Genomic DNA, 12,974 nt, shown 5'->3' with positions numbered 1-12,974 from the left:
CAAAAACTGATATATGAAATTGTTCCTTTCACCTACTTTCTCTACTTGAAGGCTGGTCACAAGGCTCATCAGTGCTCTAGGGTAGAAAAATAGAAGGCCAAGGAGCTAACCACCTTAGAGAAAGCTAAGAAGAAATCTATCCCTTCTCACTCTATCGCTGATCTAGAGGCGCAAACCCTCCAAGCCTTCAGAGTCACAGGAGAGCAAGGAATAAAAGTAGAATGCATCCAAGTAGATTAATGCTAATGTGGGTGATCCATATCAAATGGTGTCAGTTGATGTAGCCCCCCCCCCCCCCACTAAGAAGCCATGGATGAAGAGGGAGGTATATCACTAAAACAGCTTGTGCAGTACAACAAGAGGTAGAATGAAAAGAGGAAGGAACCACCCCTAAAGCTCTAAGGATGGAGACCCCCTGCTCCAATGGTAGGCAGGTATCTCCTCAGAAGATTTTCCCCCAGGCCTTTGGCTTCCCTGACCCATACCTTCAGAATAGATTTTGGGCAGGATATTGCCCCATCTGTTCCAAGTGATTGCAAGAAAAACTCCTTCAACTCATCAACAATGCATCTCCTAACCAAATCTCTCATTGGAAAGAATGGATTGATAGTTGCTCTCCTAACAGCCTTAATAACTAGTGCATGAGAAAAAGAAAAAGAAGAACCAACTTTGTGACCACCCCCCTTTGTCCCTTGCAACAACCAGAAGCAAGGTCAGGGCTGATGTTGGGACAAACCCAAGAAACAAGGAAGAAATCCGATCAACTATTGCAAGAAGAAACCAAAAGGAACCTAGTAGATGAGAGCCAAAGAACCATCAAGGAATTCTTAGGAAGTAAGAAATGAAGGTCATTTCTTGGAACATAAGGGGCCTTAATGGGGTTCATAAATAAGAACTAGTTAGAAATTTGATTAGAGATCAAAGACCCAATTTTTTGTTGATCCAGGAGACCAAGATGAAAAGGGAGTTGGTTAAAAATATTTCTTTCAGAAAACACATGAACTATGAGGCCACTAACTCAGTCAGTGCATCAGGAGGGGTGATGATTCTTTTTAACAACAAGGAATTCAGGTTGATCCCCATCTTCAATGATGATAATGCTCTCCTATGTAAGATGTCTCATATTTATACCGATGACTCTTGGTTTATCTTGAACCTGTATGCCCCCAACTCTAAAAGAGATAGGAAAGCCTATCAGGATAAGATCTTTGCTGTCATCACCAATAATGACATCAACAAAGGGATCATCATGGGGGACTTTAACTCTCCTCTCATTGATGATGAAAAATGTGGTGGTCTTGCCCCATATCAAGATAGAAAGCTTGACCTCTCCAACTTCATCCTCAACTTGGCTTTCATGGACGTGGACCTCCAGGGAGGAAGATTCACTTGGTCTAACCAAAGAGTTGGCGGTGAATGTATCCAAGTTTATCTCGACAGAGCCCTCATCTCTCTTGGGTGGTTACAGACACACTCCTATAGACTTTCCCTTCTCCCTAGAATAGGCTCAAACCATTCTCCTATTTCTCTCTCTATCTCTCCTTTTGCTATTAAAAGGAAGTTCCCTTTCAGGTTTGAGAAAATGTGGATTACCCACCTGACTCCAGAATCCAAGATCTCTTCATGGTGGAATATTGAGGTTGAAGGCACTACTATGTTCAGAGTTTCCCAGAAATTGAAAAATGTAAAGAGAAACATTAAGATCTAGAATAAGTCAAACTTTGGCCACATTTTCTAGGACAAAGACAAGAAGACCAACTAGCTCTGCATCATCCATGAAGAAATTTAGCATTTTAGATATAATGACCAAAATAGGATGGAAGAGAGGGCCATCCTCTCTAATCTCCACAACATTATATCAAAGGAAGAACATTTTTGGAAACAAAGATCTAGAGTCAACTGGTTGAGAGAGGGTGACCAGAACTAAAGATTCTTCCACTTGACCACTCTTAAACATAGGGCAAACAATAGGATCTCTAACATTAAGAAGGGTCAAGCTCAATTAAACAAGGACAATGAGATTGTAGATGAATTTGTTTAGTTTTTATCATCCCTCCTCTCCAAGAACCCTTCTCTCTCGGCACCTAATCAAGCAAACATTTTATCTGCTATTCCTTCCTTATTGCAAGTGCATCACAATTTGATGTTGAAAGCTATTCCCTCCCCAAGGGAAATCTTCCAGGCTCTCAAATCTCTTTAGGGGGACAAAGCTCCTAGCCTAGATAGTTTCTCGACCTTCCTTTTCCAAGTCTATTGGGAGGTGGTCAATAGGGATTTGATTAAGGTTGCTCAAGAATTATTTGGAGCCAGAAATCTTTTGAAAGAACTCAACGCCACATTCCTCATTCTCATTACAAAGATTTTGGGAGCTGACTCAATGGACAAGTTCAAGCCCATTAGCCTTTGCAATTATTTCTATAAAGTCATATCTAAGGTCCTTACTTCTAGGGTCCTCAGTATTCTTCACTTGATCATTTCTCCTCAGTGGACAAGCTTTGTCCCTAGGAGGCAAATTCTTGACTCCATTGTCATGGTCCATGAGGTCATCCACTCTCTTGAGACTGGTAAGAAGGAAGCTTTTTTGCTCAAATTGGATATGTCTAAAGCCTATGACAGGGTGGACTAGAATTTCCTTATGGATATCCTTCAGGCTTTTAGGTTTGGTGCTCAAGTTTGTAAGCTCATCTCTCAACTTGTCACTTCTCCTTCTATATCTATTTTGGTTAATGGTTCCCCCTCTCTTTTCTTCTTCCCTTCGAGAGGACTAAGCCAGGGTGATCCCTTATCCCCTATCCTCTTTATCATCCTAGTTGAATGCTTGGGAAGACTAATCCAGAGGAAAAGTCAAGATAGGAGTTTACAAGGGCTCAAGCCCTGTTCCGCTCCCTATTCCTTCACTCATCATTAATTTTTGGATGACACTATCTTGGGAGGAGAAGCCTCTGTTAGAGAGGCTAGAGTTTTTAAGGATCTCCTTAACACCTATACTAGGGGCTCAAGCTAGGCTATCAATTGGGAGAAGAGCTTAGTTTACTTTATCAATACCCCTTTGGAGAGATAGAGAAAAATTGCTCACATCCTGGGAAGTGGCATTAGGTCCTTTCTAGCTAGCTATGTTGGCTTACCTCTGGGCACTAGACCCCTGGATTCATTCTAGAATAGCATCATTGATAGATTCAATAGGAAGCTCACTGGCTGGAAAGGGGCCACCCTAAGTCAGGTTGGAAAGTGTACTTTAGCTAAATCCATACTCTAGAACATCCCTACCTATGCCTAAAGCCTCTTTGGTATCCCAGCCAAACATGAAAACATAATGGAGAAGATTCAGAGGGACTTCCTCTAGTCTAGGTATGAAGATCACAAGAGATACCACCTTGTTGATTGGGACATTGTCTTCCTTCCAAAATGCCATGGGGGGTTGCATAAAAAAAATTAGACATCTCAATAATGCCCTTTTAGCTAAACAACTATGGCACATTTTTCAAAGCATAGGTATTTAGAGGGATATCCTTTTTGAGAAATATCTAAGAAGACAATCCCTCACTTTCCCAATTTATGAGACTGAGATCCCCCAGGGATCCTACATTTGGAATGGGATCTTGAAAGCCACACCCCTAGCCAAATCCAAGGCCAAATGGAAAGTAGGCAAAGGTGACACAATTTTATTTTGGCAGGACAACTGGACATGTTAGGGACCACTAATCAACCACCCCAACTATGAAAGATGAGCAGAGCAACACATAGAAATATTTGGCATGAATGTTAGTGAGTATAGATCTGAGAATGACTAGCAAGACCTAACTATGATATCCCTGGACCTTAACCCCTTGATGGTTTTACTGAATGCCACCTTCATTAATAATGATAGGGACTCCATTATTTGGGAAGACACCTCAAATAGACTTTATTCTGTTGCTTCTGGCTATTTCTCTTTATGGAACAGAATGGAGAAACCTATTTGGGCCAAAGCCTGGATTTCTGGTCTCACACCTAAAATCAACATTTTCTTCTGGCTCCTCCTACAAGACAAAATTCTCAACTTGGATAATTTATCCAAGAGAGGCCAAATTATCCCCAACAGATGTTGCTTCTGCAAGCATGAACTGGAAATGGTCAATCATTTATTCACCCACTGCCCCTACTCTTCCAAGGTGCAGATCTTCCTGACTGAGGATCTTGGATTAAGTTGGTGCCCCCCAGCCAGTATCCTAGATTTCTTCTACTAGTAGAGAATCCATCACTCTATTTTGAGCTCTCAATTAATGAGTTCTTGGACTCTCCCACACTTTTTCTAGGGAATCTAGAAAGAGTGCAACAATAGAATATTTAGAGAAAGAGAGTCTCCAGAGTTCATAATAGCTAAGAAAATTGAAGGTCTCATTCTGAAGAACTTTGCAATAATGAAAGAAGGAAATATCAAGGAAAGTGGAATTAGAAAAGCCAGTAAGAAAGACAGAGCCATGAGAAGACATGAATCAAGATGGTATTTTCCCCTTGAGGAATGGCACAAAGCCAACTTTGATGGGGTAGCAAAAGGGAACCCCGATCTGACCGGAACCAGAGGCATAATTAGAAATAGTTTGGGCAGAGGAATCACAGCCATTTCACTCCCTCTTGGTCACAAGACAAACCACTTTGTGGAAGCCAATATAGCTAGAAATATTGTTAAGATGGCCTTGGCCTCCAGGATCGAGCACCCTTGGCTTGAGCGTGATTCCCTAAACATCATCAATTGCATCAAAGGTCAATTTGCACCTTCCTGGATGATTTCCAACATCATAGAGGACATCAAATCTAACTTGGGAAAGTTCAAAAAGACTCATGTCAGCCATGCTTACTGAGAAGCCAACTTGGTTGCTAATTGGTTTGCCAAAAATGTTGTCGCCAGAAACTTGGTGATAACATGGATGAACAGAGATGAAATCCTGGTTATGACAATTGAGTTGATCCTATAGGATAGAATCCAAGGTACAAATAAAATCCCATTTTAATAATGAAAGGATTTTCTAAATTGCACATCAAAGGGGGAGTTATTAGAAATCATGCAAAGCCCTTTTCAAGTCATAATTATGCATACGGAAGGCATGTTTCAAGGGATGGCAAGAACATAACCACTAAATATCATAAAAATGTTTTCATTTTAAGTGCCCAAAGGAAAATTGAGCACTATGAAATTTCTAGTGGTATAGGGTTTGCAGAGCCAAAGGCAACCATGGTTGGAGAGAGGATCAAAAGAGAGCCCTGGGGGAAATTGGAGACCTAGAAGGAGAAGAAGAAGGTGTGGCACAAACTCAAAAAGGGAGGCATCACTAGGTTCATGGAAAAGCTTCATGACTTCAAAGCTAGAGTGGCCAAGATCATGGTGGAAACATGAAGCAATGGGAGAGTCAAAATTCATAGTGTCACCCATCAAATTGTCGAGGGCTTGATCGAGGAGGTGGTAGACATTCCCCAAGAAGGCATGCATTTCTAAAGGGACAAAAAGATGTCGACCAATGCAGTTAGCATTTTTGTCAAGGACGAAATGGAGAGATAATCTTGTCAAGATTGACACCTACTATGACATAGAAACCATCAAAAATTTTTGGCATGGTATTAAAATTTCTCTTCCCTTTTATCTTTACACTTCCATGTCCAAAAGTATTGAGGGTTTCAAGAAAAAACTTGTTACCAACCTTGCCCTCCACAAAGGCCTTCTTCTCCTGGTTTGTGAGTTTTTGAAAACTCAAACCAAAGGAAAATCCCTTGGTGACCTGGGTTGTGCTTCAAAGGACACTACTAGTTTTGATTCTGGGGATGTTCAGGTACTAAAAATTGAGAATGAGAAATATGCCACCAATGCCATCTCTGATCACAATCCCCACATTCCTAGTAGAAAGAGCCCTAGATGCCTCCCTCCCCCTCTCCCCAAGCCTAAGCCTCAGGAGGTAGATAGTGAGGAAAATGAGGAGACTGACACAAACTTTGAGGATGAGGATAAGGAGCTAGGGAAGGATAATTTGATAGAAGAGGAGAAGTGGAGAGAAAGCGACAAGGAGGAGAAGGCTCTTGAAGCCCCCCAAGAAACCCCAAGAAAAGAAAAGCTAACCAAGCCTTGCCCCAGGTAGACTTGAAAGCCTAGAGTGCTGAGACCCCTGGCCCTATCTTGCCCACATCACCACCTAAGGAGATGATTGAAATTAAGGTAGAAAAAAGCAAGGAGGTGATTAGGAAGAACAAGAGGAGGGCTTGGGGGAATTTTAACTTGGATACTACAAGTTTGGGTATTGTTAGAGAGCTAATGAACATCCAGGTGTTGGAAGACCTTGACAACAGAACCCACTATGATGAGCTAATTGACCCTACTTTGTTGGTCATTTTTGATAATGCACAGGAAACTAGCCTCAACCTCTTGAACAATGTAAAGAATAGCTTGATTGATAACTTTCGTTCCATCAAATGGTTGTTTCAAGAAATTGAGGCTCTAAAGGATAAGAAAAACTAGGATAGTAGCTAAAACATCTGTAGGGACCAGGTGACCACAAGAAGGAAGAGAGATTATGAAGGCATTCAGAATATCTGCAATGGCCAGCACACCAGAAACAAATAGGAGGATAGACTCTCCTTAGTTGAACAGAAAGTCTAGAGGTTTGATTCCATCCACCAGATCATGACAAAACAAATCATGGACACTCTGCACACCCTAAATGAGAACATTCTCAATCTAGGGGATTCTCTGATGAGAGTTAGCCTTGGTAGGGACATGATGCAGAAGACTAGGCTGGACTTTGGCCAAGAAGAGGCTGCTCAAATAGACTCCAAGGACAAGGTGAACTAGGTGGACTAGGTGGAAACCAAAAACAAGAACCAGGAAGGAACAGACAATTAGAAGGATAAAAAAGTTGCAAAAACTCTGCAGGATCTGGATAAGGACAACCATTAGTCTTTTTCTCTTTTGGTTTTTCTCATAGTTTTGTTGGGTGTTGGCTCTTGCCTCCTAGCCTTGGGCCTTATGTTGGTTTTGGCTTTTCGTAGCAGTTTTATTTTAGTTGGACTTTTCTAATTTCTATCTTTTTGTTGTAAAACTTTTGGGTTTCAGGATCCCTATAAAACCTATTTTACTTAATCAAAAACTTCTTTTCAAACTATTGAATTTCATTTCATTATGTGTTTTTAAATGTACGAACATACTCTTAGTTATCATTAGTTAATTAAAAATATATATATTAATGTTAGTTTATTGTAGGGTCATACTCTTAGTTTATTAGTTTATTAATATGTTTTTAAATATTATATTTTGTAAAAGTTTTTTAAGATAATGTATTGGCTTACCTAGTTAGCATATTTTACTCCATAGAAAACTAATATTTATCTTTAGCCCTACTAATTGATTTAAAAAATATGTATCTTTAGTCCTACTAATTGATTTAACAAATTTGTATCTTTAGTACTACTAATTGATTTACCAAATTTGTATCTTTAGTCCTACTAATTGTTTATTTTATAATGATTACAAATAAATATAATATTTTAAATTTGTAATCTAAATCATTTGGGTTAATTTAGTAGTTTTAAGCACCTATATTAATTCAATTCAATCACCCTATAAATTATTATTATTTTACAAAATTATAAATTAAGTTCATAGATCAGTTTGGAACTTCTTCATATTTAACTATTGAAGTAGGTATTTAAGAGAAGTTAACTTGATTATTATATAATGATCTCAAAAAAATCTAAAGTTAAAAATCTATAATCTAATTCATGAAGAATGTTGTACTAAAATACAAAAAAATACACATACATGTACATCTCAAGAATAAACATCTACATCTAATCTCTCTACTGAAATGCATACATATGCAAACTATAAGTCTTGAATAAACATGTATGTAGCAAAATATAAAAAGTCATATACATGTGACCATCCAACTACCGAAGTACTAAATAGTCAAATAAATAGTGAAATGTACATGTCACCAAGGTACTAAAATACACATGTATGTAGCTCTCTAGAATATAAAAAGTCTCCAATATATAAATACATAAAAATATATATAAATCTACTACTAGAGGGACCCCTCAAGACACATACGAACAAAATGACCCTCTAATCGAGTCTCTTGTACATCTTGTGGCCAAGGTGCATCAATTGAGCCCTGCAAATATATATACATATACACATTAGAACTATCTAAACATATATATATATACACACACACATGTGTGTACATGAATTATATGAGTGCATATCTATTTTGAAACATAGATAACTTTACAAACTATTTAAAACTTGTATCTAAGCACTATTGGGTGTCTTAATAGAATCATCTCTCTGACATACATGCCCTAACCCAACACTAGATGTAATCATGTGCTTAGTGACCTGTGCCTGCATGATTTATTATAACTTAAATTAAATATCTATCTGAACTCAATTTTTTAATTTCATATATTTAAATTTAAAAATGTTATATATATATAAGTACCTGGGTCTCAGGAGGTAGAGGATGGTCATCAGACTCCATTGCATCATCTATCGATGCACCTCTACTATCAACATCACATCCTAATACTCCTGCATCATCTCCTAAAACTCCAACACCTATTGAACAACCTTCAACACCACAATCTCCAACTACTAGTAATGATGAGTGAAGTGGAGTGTGCAAATGGCTAGATAATGGTGCAGAATCAATGTCGGGTTAGAATAACATTTCCATGTATGATGAAAATCCCATGCTCGAACTATATTTAATCTCAGATAGCCCTTGTAACTACTCACCAAAATCATCAAGGTCCTCAACTATGATCCCAACATCTTCAACTCGTATGCTCGAGTCATCTATAGAGTGTCATTAGCCTCATGCAGAATGTTGTGGGTTATGCTATCTGGCGACTATTATTGGTGTGGCTTGTGCCTATGGAACTACAAGGCTCTGATGGTGTCTAATGGTGTCCATCACTAAGTGAACTAGAATCCCCTATGCATTAGAAATATAATTCATACTCTGCAACAAATCCTCCAAAAAATATAGCACTAAATCCATATGTGTGTGCTCTCTTGAAAGAGCATGAACATCACCTGGTACTAGTAGTCCAATAGATCTATATGCGTCATCAAGGTAGGTTCTTGAAGTGCTATTGGATGCCTCTAAAGATGGTCAACCTGGATGACTGTCGAGTATGAATATAATGACCAAGAGAATTAGATGTGATACTAGCAGCTGTAGATGCAAATGTGTCAAGTACTATCAATTGCTCCCCTCTGGGAAGCAATGACAACTCTATCTACAATAGGCATTAGTGTTGGAGTCACTAGAGGAAGTCTTTATCTAATGAACTATCTCACATTTGGAGGTGGCAGATACTATGCACTATGATACTGGTCATGATCTACAATCTGACCATGCCCCTATCTGCAATAATCTAGAATGTCTAAATAGTTGATGTTGAGACCCATGCAAAACTTAGCATACAAAAATTGTGTAAAATAAAGAAGTATCTTATTGTTATTAGGATAACAACCATGTGCAACTAAAAAATGAGGATAGATCATACTAGCAATAATAGGATCTTTACATTGTTTCACTTGATAACCTCTCTCCCTACCCTATGTACCCTCATATGATGCAAAGAGATCTTGTTTGATGACATCTTTAGGGGCCACCCTCTTGACATCATCAAAAGATGCATCTCTTGAAATCCCAGCTCCAAGCTCCCTAGATATGGTAGCTAATACATTAGGGGTACATGAATGATGAGCTCTAAATCTAGCAGTGAGATCCTGTAAACTCCTATATATGGTTGCACATATGTCTCTATATAGACCATCATCGGAGGACAATATAGACTACTCTAATATAACAACCCCCTACTCTGAAAATGCAAATAATGTATCAATTTTAATGCACGGAGGTGGCATAGTAGGTGCCAAAGTAGGACCTCCAACAGGAGCTACACCAAGACCTCCAACAAGAGCCGCACTAGGAGCCACACTAGGACTTGCACCAGGAGCCACACCAAGAGCCACAACATGAGCGCCACCATGAGCAACATGAAAAATTGCACCAAGAGTTGTAGCAGGAACTACATCCAGAGCCACAACAGAACTACAGTAGGAGCTACAGTAGGAGCCACAACAGGAGTCACAACAAGAGCCTCATCACACTTAGGATGATGAGGAAGCTGATCGTGTGAAGTCATATCTACAATGATGGAGCTAATATATATTGTAAATACACATATACATATGTACATGTCTACAGTCTAGTATAAAAAATTTTATTTAAAATATATGTAATCACATACATCATGTCTAATCTATAACACATCAATAATTATATGATCATACATGAGAGTTAGAGTTAGAGTTAGAGTTAGGGTCTGAGTTTTTAGTTAGGATTAGGTTAGGGTTTGACTTAGGGTTTGATTTCTAGGGTTACAAGTAGATTAGGGTTTGAGTTAGATTAGGTTTTGATTAGGGTTTCATTTAGATTAAGGTAAATGAGTTTTTCAATTAGGATTACATTAGAGTTGCAGTCAAAGATTAGGGTATGAGTTTTTAGTTACCTAATTACATTAGAGTTTGTGTTAGATTAAAGAGTTTGATTAGGGTTTAATTTCTAAATCTAAGAGTTTAAGTTTTCAGTTAGGATTACATTAGAGTTTGAGTTAGATTAGGGTTCGAGTTAGATTAGGGTTTGAATTTTAAGTTAGGATTAGATTAGGTTTTGATTACGATTTGATTTAGATTAGGGTTTTAGTTAAAGATTAGGGTATGATTAGGGTTTGATAAATAGATTAGGTTTTGGTTAGGGTTTGATTTATAGGGTTACAGTTAGTTTAGGGTTTGTGTTGGATTAGGGTTTGATTAGGATTTCATTTAAATTAGGGTTTGAATTAGATTTTAGGTTTTGAGTTTTTAGTTAGGATTACATTAGAGTTTGAGTTAGATTCTAGGGTTTTAGTTTTTAGTTAGGATTATATCAGGACCTTTGATTTAGATTAGGGTTTAAGTTTGAATTTAGGATTATATTAGCATTTGAGTTAGGGTTTGAGTTAGATTAGGGTTTCAATTCGAGTTAGGGTTAGATTAGGGTTTTAGTTATGGTTAGGGTTATCTCATTAGATTAGGGTTAAGATTAGATTAGGATTTGAGTGAAAGATTAGGGTTCAAATGATTTAGATTACATTTTTAGTTCTTGATTAAAGGGTTTGAGTTAGGGTTTGATGTAGATTAGGGTTTGGTTAGGGTTTGATGTCTAGGGTTGTATGATTAGATTAGGGTTCATGGTTAGGGTTTGATTTAAAGATAAGGGTTTGAGTTTTTAGTTAGGATTAGATTAGGGTTTAATTTCTAGATTAGGTTTTGAGTTAAAGATTAGGATATGATTAGGGTTTGATAAATAGATTAGGGTTTGGTTAGGGTTTGATTTATACCTAATTAAGGTTAAATTAGGGTTTGTGTTAGATTAGGGTTTGATTAGGATTTCATTTAAATTAGGGTTTGAATTAGATTCTAGGTTTTGAGTTTTCAGTTCTAGGATTAGATTAGAGTTTGAGTTAGATTCTAGGGTTTCAGTATTCAATTAGCATTATATTAGGGTTTGAGTTAGGGTTTGAGTCAAATTGGGGTTTCAATTTGAGTTAGGGTTTAAAGATTAGGGTTTCAATTATGGTTAGGGTTATCTATTTAGATTAGGGTTACGATTAGATTAGGATTTGAGTTATAGATTAGGGTTTGAGTTCTAGATTAAAGTGTTTGGTTAGGGTTACAATTATACATTACTTGAGGTTAGAGTTAGGGTTTGATTTAAATGGTTTGATTTAGATTAGGGTTTGAATTAGATTAAGGTTTGGTTAGGGTTTGATTTCTAGGGTTATGATTAGATTAGGGTTTGATTTAAAGATTAGGGCTTGAGTTATATTAGGGTTTCAATTTTTAGTTAGGACTAGATTAAGGTTTGATTATGATTTGATTTCTAGATTAGCATTTGAGTTAAAGATTAGGGTTTGATTTAGATTGGGGTTTGTTTAGGGTTTGATTTATAGGGTTATGGTTAGATTCTAGGGTTTGTGTTAGATTAGCGTTTGATTCTAGGATTTTATTTAGATTAGGGTTTAGTTTTCACTTAGGATTAGATTAGGGTTTCAATTTTCAATTACAATTGGATTATAGTTTGTGTTAAGGTTTGGTTAGGGTTTAATTTTTAGGGTTACGATTAGATTAGGGTTTGAGTTAGATTCTAGGGTTTAATTTTAGGGTTTCATTTAGATTAGGGTCTGAGTTAGATTAGGTTTTGGTTAGGGTTCAATTTTTAGACTTATGATTAGATCAGGGCTTTTAGTTAGATTAGGGTTAGAGTTAGATCTAAGGGTTTCAATTTTTAGTTAGGATTAGATTAGGGTTACAGTTCTAGGGTTACATTAGCCCATTTCAATTACAGAACTCTAGGGTTAGATTAGGGTTAAAGAGTTTTCAAGTTAGGGTTAGAAATTAGGATTAGAGTCAAAGTTAGGGTTGGGGTTAGGGTTATGGTTAATGTTAAAGGGTTGGAGATAGAGTTCTAATATTTTCTAATTTTCTACACTAATTTTATTTTTTGGTTTTCCTAATGTTTTTCTAATAATTTGTAATGTTTTTTCTAATATTTTCTGATGTTATATACTAATTTATTTTCTTCAATGTTAAACACTAATATTTCCTAATGTTATACTAAATTTTTTCCTAATATTGTAGATTAAGACTTTTTAATATTTCAAGTAATGTTTTTTTAATAATTCTACGCTATATTTTTTTAATATTTATAATATTTTTCTAATATTTTCTAATTTTAGAGACTAATTTTTTTAAAATATTTTCTAAAATTTTCTAATGTTTTTTCAAATATTTTCTCATATTTCTCTAATATTTTCTAGACTAATATTTTTAAATATATTTTCTAATGTTTTTCTAATATTTAAATGTAATATTTTTGTAATATTTTTCTAAT

This window comes from Cupressus sempervirens, chromosome 1, assembly GCF_028749045.1.
Source record: "Cupressus sempervirens isolate cs-2001-9-10 chromosome 1, ASM2874904v1, whole genome shotgun sequence".
In the NCBI taxonomy this organism is placed as follows: Eukaryota; Viridiplantae; Streptophyta; class Pinopsida; order Cupressales; family Cupressaceae; genus Cupressus; species Cupressus sempervirens.
This window is presented reverse-complemented; position numbering follows the sequence as displayed.